The sequence below is a fragment of the Coptis chinensis genome, chromosome 5, assembly GCF_015680905.1.
Source record: "Coptis chinensis isolate HL-2020 chromosome 5, ASM1568090v1, whole genome shotgun sequence".
NCBI classification, from domain to species: domain Eukaryota; kingdom Viridiplantae; phylum Streptophyta; class Magnoliopsida; order Ranunculales; family Ranunculaceae; genus Coptis; species Coptis chinensis.
In genome coordinates, this window is record NC_141460.1 from 22,651,443 (window position 1) to 22,665,004 (window position 13,562).

Here is a 13,562-nt window from a genome sequence, read left to right on the forward strand (position 1 = left end):
TATTACTAAGAAAGAAAGACGGTAATTGACTTTTTTTTACCGCAGCAGTATGCCAGTAAAACGTTTTTACAAGGGCTAAAGTATAACCTTAAGATGATTGATGGTCTGAATGCTGATATAAAAAATTCGCTTGTTTTGTTTTTCAGACAGAGCACCAGATTAATTTAATGAAGAAAGCTTTGTTTATCCTGGTCTTATGTCTGCTAGTAGAGGAAATAGTAACTGAACCAAGAGCTCAAGTAGTTGAATTCAAATGTGGAACAGTACTTGAGAACAACGTTACTGCATTTGTTCCCCAACTTCGTTGGGACCATGGAGAAAATCAGTGACCTGATGCGGACTGCTGGTTTTGGAACAACGCAAATGGGTACTGGACCAGATGCGAACTATGGCCTTGCTCAGTGTTATGGAGACCTCAACTTGCTTGATTGTGTACTGTGTTATGCTGAGGGACGTGGTCGTTTTACCGGATGCTTTCCTTACAACTCTGGACGTATCTACCTTGATGGTTGCTTTATGCGTGTCACTTAACTATACCTTCTATGATGAAATCTCAGGTCCACAAGACAAGACCATATGTGGGAATACAACAAGGAAAGACACCAACTTCCAAGAGTCTGCAAAAGAGCTTTGCTGGATGCAGGTACAACCGCACCAAATAATGAGGGCTTTGCGAGAGGCCTAAAGTGTCGGGGTGTCAGGATCAAAGAATGAGTCAGTATATGTGCTGGCAAATTGTTGGAAGACACTGAATGCAAGCTCATGCAGGGCATGCTTGGATAATGCATCAGCGTCCATTATGACATGTTTGCCATGGTCAGAAGGGGCCTGAATACAGGGTGCTTCTTAAGATATTCAGACAGAGATTTTCTGAATTCCATACAGCGTGGTGGTGGTTCAAAAAGTAAGAAATCTAATTTACATCTGGTACATTTTTATTACTGCTTTGAATACCTATTAATAACAGTAGAATTACTAAACCAATATGACTGTTTGCTAGCTGAATCGTGTTGGATTCTCCAAGTACAATATGCTACTAGGAGAAGTACAATTGTATATGCCCTTTCGTTATGGGAACTCACTCTTTCAATTATTCCTATGTGCTATTACCTGATTATGTGTTTGCTTGAATCATTTTGCAGTCAACAAAGGAGTAATTATAGCTATTGTTGTGAGTTCTGTCGCTTTTGCAGTAATTGGGGCAATTATTGGACTTACAATTAGGAAGAATACGATACTACAAAGAAAACGAAGAGGTAAACACGTGTTGATATAAACTTATATGAGTATCAAGGAACTCTATATTATTGCATCACAGTTGTGATTAGTGGATATCATGAGGCTGAGTTTACTTTGAGAATAGAAAGTAAGGGTGGGGCTTCAGAATTTGAAATGGCTTTGAGAATATTCCTAATGCTGTATTGGAAAGCTTTGGCGAGACAATAATCTCTCTTTGTTCTTTTCTTACTTTCTAGGATCTAGTGACATTGTCAAAATGTCAAGAACCCTGAATGACAGTAGCTTGAACTTCAAGTTCTCGACACTTCAGAAGGCCACTGGAAATTTTGATGATGCAAATAAACTTGGCCAAGGAGGATTTGGAATAGTTTACAAGGTAATTTTTCCCAGCTACACACACAAATAGATTCCAACTATTGTTATTGTTATCTTTCCACTGAATTTAACACGATTTCCCATAGGGAGTTTTGGCTGATGGAAGGAGATTGCTGTGAAAAGGCTATTTGTTAACAACAGACACAGAGCTTCTGACTTTTACAATGAAGTTAATTTGATAAGCACTGTGGAGCACAAAAATCTTGTCAGGTTGTTGGGATGCAGTTGTTTTGGGCCTGAAAGTCTACTTGTTTATGAATTCCTACCAAACATGAGTCTCGACGCTTCATATTTGGTAATTCTCTTCAAGACTTTTACTAGAATTTTAAATCTAATAGATCTAGTGAAATCTTGCTTCTGTCAGTTGTCAATGGATCAGAAGTACATATATAATCTTTAATTTTTAAGCATTAAACAGAAAAGGAGATAGGCTAAGCAATCTGGATATGAATATACTCAATAATAGTTACTTATATTGCAAAGCAAATTGTGCTGCTCCCTGAGCCAGTCTTACTTCTATTAACTTTTTCATTCTTTATTGGCTTCCCACAAACCTGACAGATGCAAACAAGGGTAAAGCATTAAACTGGCTGACGAGATTTGACATAATCATTGGAACAGCAGAAGGTTTGGTTTACCTTCATGAGAACAAAAAAGTAAGAATCATCCACAGAGATATAAAATCCAGCAACATTCTGTTGGACGCGAAACTCCGAGCTAAAATTGCAGATTTTGGATTGGCAAGGACTTTCCAAGAAGATAAAAGTCACATTAGCACTGTCATTGCTGGAACATTGTAAGTACTGAAGTAGTTCTTTACTTTATGGTTTCATGTAAATAGAATGCTAAACATATGGCTTCTTGAAACATTCTTGTCACAATAAAAAGCAAGTGGCACAATCTAGTGGGAATGTCCTATGCACTCATAGATGGTATATATCAATAGGCATACTAGTTCAATTTGCATTTAACTAAAATATCTACAAATATACTTTCTAGAAATTAAATGTATGACTTGACTGGCTTTCGCATTTGTTCAAATTTGAACAACTCGTGAAATTTACGACTGACTTTATTGTTTAAATCTACAGAGGGTATATGGCTCCAGAGTACCTAGCCCATGGTCAATTAACAGAAAAAGCGGATGTCTACAGCTATGGGGTGCTTATACTAGAAACTATTACTGGAAGGCAGAATAATAGAGTGAAAAACAATGACTTTTCTGATAGTCTTGTTATAGCTGTAAGTTTCTACACTCCATTTCTCCAAAAGATTAGGATTTTAATTGTAACACTCCTATCATTCATTATTTGAAAACCTATTCATTTTTGTTTATATTTTCTTTATGCCATTTGGTTGTGATAGGCATGGAAGCACTTCCAACGAGGAACAGCAGACGAAATCTTCGATCCAAATTTGATGTTACAAAATTATAGTAATAGCAGCTACATTAAAAATGATATTTTGAGGGTGCTGCATGTCGGACTTCTCTGCGCACAAGAGGTTCCTTCATTGCGACCTTTCATGTCAACGGTTCTAAAAATGCTGTCAAAGAGGGATGAACAACTTCCTGTACCCACCAATCCTCCTTTCATTGATGAAAGAACCATGGAACTTAATGACATTTCTGAAGATTCATCACAACCATTCAATAACTCATTTAGTCCCTCAGTTGCTAGTATGTCTCACAGTGCCTTCTATCCGAGATAACATCAGAGAACAAATTGGGTCTCTTTTTTCTGTTGTACATGAGATAAAGAGCATTGAAGCTCCGAGATGTAGATGCGTCCTTATCTAGTCTTCGGTTGTAGGACAATTTCATGAACCTCTTGGCCCATAGCAAAAACAAGGATCAGAGACAAAGGGGCATTTATATACTGTATAGTCTGGCATAAGAGGTTTCAGAGATTGGGAAAGAAGAATCATTTGAGTTTCACGTGCAAGGATATAAATTCAGACAACCGAAAGAATGCAGCATGCTTGTATATGATATAATTTTTTAATACTTCCGATTTCATGGAATTTGTTAGCAAATGTGCATGTACTCTGTATGTAAAGAACCAGGGTTTGCTTGTAACTAAAATATTGAGTTTTCTTTTCCCTTTTTCTATGAATACATGAAAGTTACTTGAAGCAGTAACATATACGAAAAAATAAAATAAATTGTTATGAATATAGAAGAAATGAAATAAGAGAAAGAAAAATAGTAGAGATGTGTTCTCGTGTATTATTCTCATTTTATTTGTCCTTTATAGGTTCCATTACATTTAAGGAATACAACCCAAGAGTCTCAAGTTACAATTTAATTGCATGGGTACAATCCTTCTGGTGGGCATCCAAATGCAGGCACGACATTTATCATAACCCCTTGGATGACCACAATTAAAAGTAAGAGAATTTGACTCATTAAAACCTTGCTAGGAAACCCCGTGGGAAAAAACTTTAGCAAAGGAAAAATAGTGCAAATCCAATGCAGGGGTGGTGGAACCAGGATGTTATAGAGGGGGGGGCCTAGTTTGAAGTTCAACTTTTTTCTTATGAGAACCAATCCAAAACTATAAAACTACCCAAATATCTATTTGAGTTCATAATTAACTAACATTAACTAACATTGTAAACAAAAGAGTCATCAATTCATTATATTCTATTATTCAAAATGGATAAAATAGTGAGCTTAGTCACTACAAACCTAGACAACCATAATTATATTATATTCAATATCTTTATATCTCTACACTATGATAGCCGGATTTGTAGGAGCCACACTTCTCAACCGAACAGTGTATTTCTAATCTTTCAATTTTAAGATTTTAGAACCACCTCCCTACATTTATTTAAATTACATATCTCCTATTTATTAATTACAATTGGCTCCCTAATCTCTATTAAAATTGAACCACCTCATTCTTCAATAATTTTAGGATAGTCTTCTTAATTTAAAAGCTAAAATTTATGTATAGGAATTGTATATCTTTCCCATTTTTAGAAAATTGTTTCTCTTTAATTCTTTTAACAATTTTCATTTTAGTTCTTACAACTTGGCGAACCGATGTGTAGCAGGGACACATGCTAGTATATATATTATAGATATACCCTCTTCAATTGAGGAAGCGTTTCTAGAGTGTTCATGTCATGGCTAATTAAGAAAAATAGGAGATAAAATAGAAAACAAATATTTATCTTTATCCTTAGATATATATTATAGATATACCCCTCATGAGACTCGGTTTTTTTTTTTTTTTTTTTTTTTTTTTTTTTAAATCTATTACTAAATATAAAAACAGCTTTTTCTAAACTAGTATAAACAAGTAAGATATAAATAAGGAAACAATCCCATCTAGAGTTTTACACACTCTCCAACTTTTCCTAAACATTATAGCTAATTACGAAAAAACAATCACATCTAGAGTTTCACAGAATCTCCAACTTTTCCTAAACAATATAGCTAATTACGATAAAAATATAGTAGACAAAAAACTAAATTGCTAAAAATAATAATTTCCACCGATTTGATGTGCCATCCACTGTGTGATTTAGACATTTATTCATAGTTAAGGATTCAAAAAATCACAATTACGACCACAATAATTATGACATATTCCAATTCCTATATATATATATATATATATAATAGTTACACCCTCACCAATCTATTTTTTGGAACACTCACAGGGACTCTAGTTTTTCCTAAACTCTATTACTACTTATAAAAAATTAGGATATAAATAAGAAAACAATCCCATATAAAGTTTCACAGAGTCTCTAACTTTTCCTAAACACTATAACTAATTACGGAAAAAACAATTCTATCTAGAGTTTCACAAAAACAATCCCATCTAGAGTTTCATAGAGTCTTCAAATTTTTCCAAACAATATAGCTAATTACGAAAATAAATATGAGACAAAAAACTAAATTGCTAAAAACAATAGTTTCCACCGAAAACAATTTTCCTAAAACCCTTTCGATTTGATACGTCATCCACAATGAGATTTAAACATTTATTCATAGTTAAGGATTCCAAAAATTACAATTCTGGCCACAATAATTACAACATATTCCAATTAAATTTATAAATTTATAAATTTTCAACACTATATATATATCACAATTCTGGCCACAAATATATAATTCGGCGGAATAATGAGATTCAGTTAAAGTGGACGTTGGGCTTAAATAAATTATATACCAAACCAAAACAAATTACATGTGGAAAATTAAATTATACAAAAAATAACATCACAAAATATATAATAGAAAAAAAAAAATAATGGTAAAGCAATAATGACAAATATTTCAAAACATATATAATACTGAATGAAACTAACGTCAAAGAACAATTAATGGGGAATCGAAAACTGGATACAAATACATCAAACTAACCTCAAATAACATTTAACGGGAAATCAGAAACTGGATGCAAATGCAAGCATTAAACTAACTTAAAAAGTAATTAATAGAAAATCAGAATATGGATACAACTGCATTAAACTAACCTCAAAGAATAATTAACGGAAAATTAAAACTTGGATGCAAATACATCAAACTAATATCAAAAAATAATTGTCGAAAAATCGAAAAACTGGATGCAAATGCATTGAACTAACCCTCAAAGATTAAATAATTAATGGGAAATCAAAAATGGATAAATCGCATTGAACTAACCTCAAAGAAAAATTAATTATAAATTGGAAACATGATGCAAATGTGGAACTAATCTTAAAGAATAATTAACGGAAATCGGAAACCGGATGTAAAGACTTGAACTAATCTTAAAAATAAACCGGATGCAAATGCATTGAACTAACCTCAAGAAATAATTAACCGGAAATTGAAAATTGGATGCAAATTCATTGAACTAACCTCAAACAATAATTAACGGAAAATCGGAAACTAGATGCAAATGCAACCTTATCAAATAATAAACGAGAAATCGGAAACTGTATGCAAATGCATTAAACTAATCTCACAGAATAATTAATGGGAAATCAGAAACTGGATGCAAATGCATTGACCTGACCTCAAAGAACAATTAATAGGAAATTGGATGCAAATGTATTGAACTAACTGCAAAAAATAATTAACGAGAAATCGGAAACTAGATGCAACCACATTGAACTAACCTAAAAAAAAAAAAAAAACAGGAATAAAAAATTGGATTCAACTGCATTAAACTAACTTCAAAATATAAATAACGGAAAATCAGAAACTGGATGCAAATGCATTGAACTAACCTCAAAACATAGTTGGATTATATGTTGTGAGAATGTTTTGATAAGTATAGTTTTGCATTTAAAATGGTGTTTATCTTATCTCTTTCCGTATGATTGGTAACTCCTTACTATTCAAGTAGCTTCAATATATATGAACTTCGCCTTATTAGGCAACCTCACAAAACTTCAATCAAATTTCTATTATTAAACAACAAAATGAAGTTGAAGGGTTTTATCAAAGGTGAGTTTTTTTTTTAATGGAAAGTGAGGTTTTCACATTATAAGAAATTTGGATGAGTGATCAATATAATATTAATATATAATAGTTATACATATTTGCAAATATTTTTTAGAATAATTAATATAACAACACCCATTTGTAGATAATTTTTGCAGATTCCACATAGTAAATCATGCATAATTTAAAGAATAATTAATGGAAAATCGGAAAATGGATAATCTTTGATGATCCCACATAGTAAATCAAACATAATTTATTTTTTATGTCATGTTTGCAAAGACACTATAGATGGATCACTAGAAGTTGGTATTACACACCACATTGGATAATTAAAAGGAAATTGAAAACTGGATTCAAATACATAACTGAGCTCAAAGAGTAATTAATGGGAAATCGAAAACTTTATACAAATGCAATAAACTAAACTAAAAAAGTAATTAACTAGAAATCAAAAACTGGATGCAATTGCATTAAACTAACATCAGAGAATAACTAACGGAAAATTAGAAATTGGATGCAAATCTTTGAAAAATATTTAACGGGAAATCGTAAACGGTATGCAAATACATCAAACAAACCTCAAATAATAATTAATGGGAGACCAGAAACTGTATGCAAATGCATTGAACTAAACTCAAAAAATAATTAACAGAAAATCAAAAATCGAATGCAACTGCATTGAACTAACCTCATAGAATAATTGGTGGGAAATCAGAAACTAAATGCAAATATGCATTAAAATAACGTCAAGGAATAGTTAATGGGAAATCAGAAACCGGATGTAATTGCATCGAACTAACCTCAAAGCATAAATAATCAGAAACTAGATGCAGATGTATTGAACTAACCTTAAAGAATTATTAACGGAAAATCGAAAACTAGATGCAATTGCAATGAACTAATCTCAAAGACTAATTAACGAAACATTGAAAAATGGATGAAACTGCACTGAACTAACCTTAAAGAATAATTAACGGAAAATCATAAACTGGATGCAACTGTATTAAACTAAAATTAGAGATTAACTAACGGGAAATCAGAAATTGGATGCAAATGTATTGAAATAACCTCAAAGAATAGTGAACTAAAAATTGGAAGTCGGATGTAACTGCATCGCACTGACCTCAAAGCATAAATAACTAGAAATTGTAAACTATCGAATTAACCTAGAAAAACAATTAACGGGAAATCAGAAACTGGATGCAGATATATTGAACAAATCACAAAGAGTAATTAACAAAATATCGAAAACTGGATGCAAATGTACTGAATTAACCTTAATGAATAACTAACGGGAAATTATAAAGTGGATGCAATTGCACTAAACTAACCTCAAATAATAATTAATGGGAAATCAGAAACTTGATGCAACTGCATTGAACTAACCTCAAAGAATAATTAATGAGAAATTGGAAACTGAATGCAACGTACTATATTGAACTAACCTCAAAGAATAATTAATGAAAAATCAGAAACTTGATGCAAATGCATTGAACTAATAACCCTAAAATATGTTTGTATTATATGTAGGGGGAATAAATATTTCGACAAATATAGTTTTGCATTTTAAGTAGTGTTTATCATAATTTTTTTTATTATGATTAAGAATGTCATGCTATTCAAGTAGCTACAATATTATCTTTGTCACATTGGGCATTCTCACAAAACTTCAATCAAACTTCTATTATTAAACCTAACAACAAAAAGAAGTCGGTGAGTTTTATCAAGGTTTGGTGCTTCCTTTTTATAGAGAGTGGTGCAAAAAATTTGAATGGTGATTAATATAATTTTCATATCTCATAGGTATGCATAGTTGCTAATATTTTTTTTTACAATAATTTAATATAACGGCACCCGTTCGTAGGACGGGTTCGAAAGCTAGTTACAATAGAATATAGGTATAGCTCACACAATACAAATATACACCAATTTCAATTTTAGAACAAATCAACATTCAAAATAAATTATACAAAAAAAAGGATTTTATTTTAGGTTATTTTTTTTCAATGCTTAAACAAAAACAATGAGATTAATAATTTAATAATAATAATCTATATAACAAAGAAAGGAAGTGTGGGGTTCACAAGGCCTCCATCCTACGACTCTAAGCCTCTAACCCTATTTTTCGGGCTTATGGCGTGGGACCCGAATGGAGAGTTATCTGGTGGTATGTTGTTTTAGTGATCTCAAACAGGCCCATAGGATTCCCTCTTTTGTTTTATTCTCTAAACAAACTAACGAGATGCTCCATCACTCTCTTTCTTTATCCCTACCAATCATCACTCCTCTCCTTGGCGCCGAGAAGCGAAAGTATCTGTGTTGTTGATAAAAGATAAAATTGATTAATCTACCCTCACTAAATAAACGATGGACTCAAAACGTAAGTAAACTAAAACTATCTTACGATGCTAGATTGCTTATCAAAGTTTCTACTCGAATCTATCTAAATAGAGTGGAGTAACAAATTCGTTCCACTCCTAGTGCTCTAGCATGGAATGTTTTCTAATCTAATTAGTCGGTCTTAAGTCTAATGAGAGCTTCTGAGAAGGGTGTTATACTCACGATACCTATATGGAATATATTATGTTGAATTTAACTACTTAATGCTATGAAAATATGATTGTTTTGAATCTAGATAAAGGATTAGAGGGAATTGAATCCACCTCGAATCCAACTTAATAACCTAGTATAGATTCTTGTATCTCGATTCTTACGTTTCTTACGGCAAGAATTTGAGTTTTAATCCCTAGTGTTCATGGCATTTCTACCGAATACTAACTAGCATGTGAGGTCGTCCACCCATTCTCATGGCGAATCACGACCTTCTAGATTGGAATAGATTCTACAATGCTTCTACACTATACCACTAAGTTTTTATCAAGGCTTCATCAACCCCTCTAATGGAGGTTTTAGCCTTGAATCATTCAATCATTCACATATGAATCTAAACTAAACATATTATCAAAGATTCGAAATTTACTAATATAAATTAAACAATAATTAAATTCTAATTAACAACTAAGAAATGGTAACCAACAATAATTAAAACTAGATCCATAAATTGAGATGACAAAATTGAAATTAACAAAATAACTATTTTATTTATCTAATCAATCAAGAACAATGATTCAAAGACTTAATCTAAAACAAGAATTGAAAATGGAACTAAAACTTAATTAAAATACTGGAAACTAGATCTAGAATTATCTATATTGTTTAGGTCTAACTAGCTACCATTAACAAAGAGCTAATCTTTTCTTTTTATATGTCCAGATCCAAAAATCGTGCATGGGCTTGGAGCCATGTTTTGGGCGAGAATCGTGCCCAAAACCCATTCTTTCAAATTCAAAAAAAGGCCTTTTCAGGTTTGTAGTTGGCTTCAACAGACTTTTCGTCCACTTTTTCTCCTCTGATTGGGTTAAGGCTTAGACCATTGGAAATCTCTTTCCGAGCCGGTCGTTTTGACATAAGGTAGGCCCAATTCCGAGGTCTGAGTCCAAAGATACGACTTTCGGAAGTTTTATCGACTTGTGTCTTTGTTTCAAAACCAGCGTCGACTTTTCAGCTTTTGACCGGGCTTTAGAAAGGCTTTGTCTTCTTGAATCTGGGCCTTTAATCACGGAACTCCTTAGTAACCGACCTTAGCTCCTTTATCTCGCTTAAAGTGGCACATTTACGCACATAATGGACTTTGAAACCCGAAATGCATAAAAACACGTAATCAGTGTTAACTCTTAATTATTACTCACATAATTGGTCTAAAAGTATGACTGTTATAGGGTTAAAACTACAGTTTTGGGCTCTTATCAAACCACCCCAAACAGCATCTTGCTTGTCCTCAAGCAAAGATGAGAAATTAGAATAAGTGACCAAAAATGGAGTTCTATCTACTTTCGTTTCGTTGAGTGCGATTGCATTGACCATATGCAACAAGGCCTTAAACCACTAGAAATTCCCTAGTGGACGAGTTATAGCCTCGTGAGAGTTTTCCAGTGAAGGTACTCACAAACTTCAACTATACTACAACGACTAAGAAATAAAACTATTGTTTCCTCATTTATGTCCCAACTATCTATACATCTCACTAGCAATTGAATAAGAATAACTAAGTCAAAACCCTAAGCTAATACATGCATAATAATCAATCATCTATGATACAAATATAAATACTACGAGTAATACTGAAGAAGAAGAAAAACTAAGTGTAGCTAAAGCATTAATATGCTGAAGACCTTATAATGAAGGCGAACCCCTCATATATATAGGCGGATGTCTGGAGGATGATTTAATTCGGTCCTGGCTGTTTCTCCATTTGAGACATTCAAAACTTTGAATGTCGAGGTTTTGTTTTCACGTGACTTCTTTTGAAACCAAGTTTTGTTTACTTAAACAAAACTCATTTAATGTTTAGATGGCCATACTTTATATTTGTCCCTTTGCTCAATTTCATTTCCATCTTGAGCAGTGCGTGTCTTCTCTCATTGCAAGGTGGCATCAATTTGAAACCATTCTCTCGCCACCTGCCTATGCCGACTCATCATGCCTTACGCCCGCAGAGTGTGTCTAGTGGCGGCCGATTTTGGCGCGTTTTACGACTTTTTGTCCTTGCACGCGAGTTAAATTCAGCCGTCGTCGCTATGGCGGCTTCACTAGCCAACGTCGGCACCTAGATTTATCCGATTTGAGCTTTGGAAGTTTCCGCTTCTTTATATGTGGGCCCGTCCCCTTGACCGGTTCATTCGTTTTTTGGAAACTTCGCTCTAGTCGGGCTTTGTTGGGCTTCACGGGATTGAGTGGGAATTCCAAATATTCCCCAGATTCTTGTACTTGGCGCCTTCACTAGCCAACGCCGGCACCTAGATTTATCCGATTTGAGCTTCGGAAGTTTCCCGCTTCTTTATATGTGGGCCCGCTCGCGACTCGTTCGTTCTTTTGGGAACTTCGGCTCTAGTCGGGGCTTTGTTGGGCTTCACGGGATTGAGTGGGAATTCCAAATATTCCCAGATTCAGACTTGGCAACTTCACTAGCCAACGTCGGCATCTAGATTTATCCGATTTGAGCTTCGAAATTTTCGCTTCTTCATATGTGGGCCCGTTTCAAGACGGTTCTCGTTCTTTTGGAAACTTTGGCTTCACAGGGGTCAAGTGGGAAACTCCAAATATTCCCGTATTCTCAGATGCCCGATGCATGTTTTATCACTATATTCATTTTAATTACGGAAACCCGCAAAAGTACGAAAAATATAATTATTACATGATTATTGAACACATAATCGACCAAAAATGCTATGTCTCGGGGTTTAATATTACAATTTTGGGTGCTTATCACACCACCCCAAACAAAGCACTTTGCTTGTCCTCAAGCAAAGAAGAGACATTAAAATGATAAGTGATCAAAAATGTGTTGTCCTAAGCTAAATCTCATTTCAAGCAGAGCGGTTGCATTGACCGTAAGCAACAAGGCCTTGAACCACTAGGAATTCCCTAGTGGACAAGTTATAGCCTCGTGAGAGTTTTCCAGAGAAGATACTCACAAACTTCATTTATACTACAACGACTCAGTAACAAAGGCTTGTTTCCTTAATTAATCTCGTGTATCTAGACATCTCACTAGCAAGGGAAACAAGGATTTTATTCTTTCAAATTCAAGTTAATATACATACAATAATCGAAACATCTACGTATGAGCATGCATGCAGTGATCTAATAATAAAATGTACGAGTAGGGCCGTTTTCGGATCTTTGGATAGCGGCCCTTAAGTAGGTTCTCACAGTGTATGTGTATTAAACACAATTTCTCTCTTATTTTTCCACTCAAGCTTTGCTATCTCCTCGGTGGCAATGGTGGGCACACGCTTCCTCACTTACTCAATGACGGTCCGAGGAGCCGAAGTTCGAGAAGTCACAACTACTACTTATTATCACACTATCCTATCCCTAATTGAGCTAGAGGTCTTTATTAGGTGTTATGGGGCTTAGGTGGTAGTGTAGAAGAAAATGGAATGGAAAATTAAAAAAAATGATAAGTATGAGAGAATAAGGTCTTGAGATATTTATACTAGAGAATCCTTATTTTCCTTCCCGCTTTTAACATGGGTTTCCATACTTGGATTTTGCAAGCTTTTGTATTCCCTTTGATTTGATTTTTGGCCTTTTGATTTTTGGAAACATATTTCTATTTTCTTTTTCTTTTTTCTCAAAACAGTAACCGATTTTGATTTGTGACAAGGTTTTTCTCTTCATTTTTTCTCAAGACTTCATCCTATTTTCTCATACTCATCATCTAGGTAGGCTTATTTATTTGTGGTTACTAGATGGGTAATGATTTTTGGTGAAGTAGAAAGGATTAATGAAAGGTTCGATTAGGCTTACTAGCGGTAAAATTTTTTAGGTGTTGAATTTTTGGCTATATCGATCCAAAGAAGGCCTAAATTCTCGCCTAGGATTTGGGTAGTGATCAAGTAAGTAGGCGGTGAACTTCTCTATTCGAAGAACT

The 13,562-nt window shown here is 33.9% G+C and overlaps 1 pseudogene across 1 annotated transcript; it reads left to right on the plus strand.

Annotated features, from left to right (window-relative positions):
* The first annotated feature begins 312 nt into the window (after nucleotides 1-312).
* Nucleotides 313-3,715, plus strand: LOC147497110 (cysteine-rich receptor-like protein kinase 2; annotated as a pseudogene). The gene is made up of 9 exons (XR_015196800.1): nucleotides 313-457; nucleotides 558-643; nucleotides 822-904; nucleotides 1,123-1,256; nucleotides 1,476-1,615; nucleotides 1,701-1,909; nucleotides 2,176-2,410; nucleotides 2,706-2,856; nucleotides 2,980-3,715. The product of XR_015196800.1 is annotated as a cysteine-rich receptor-like protein kinase 2 (transcript).
* Nucleotides 3,716-13,562: the final 9,847 nt, after the last annotated feature.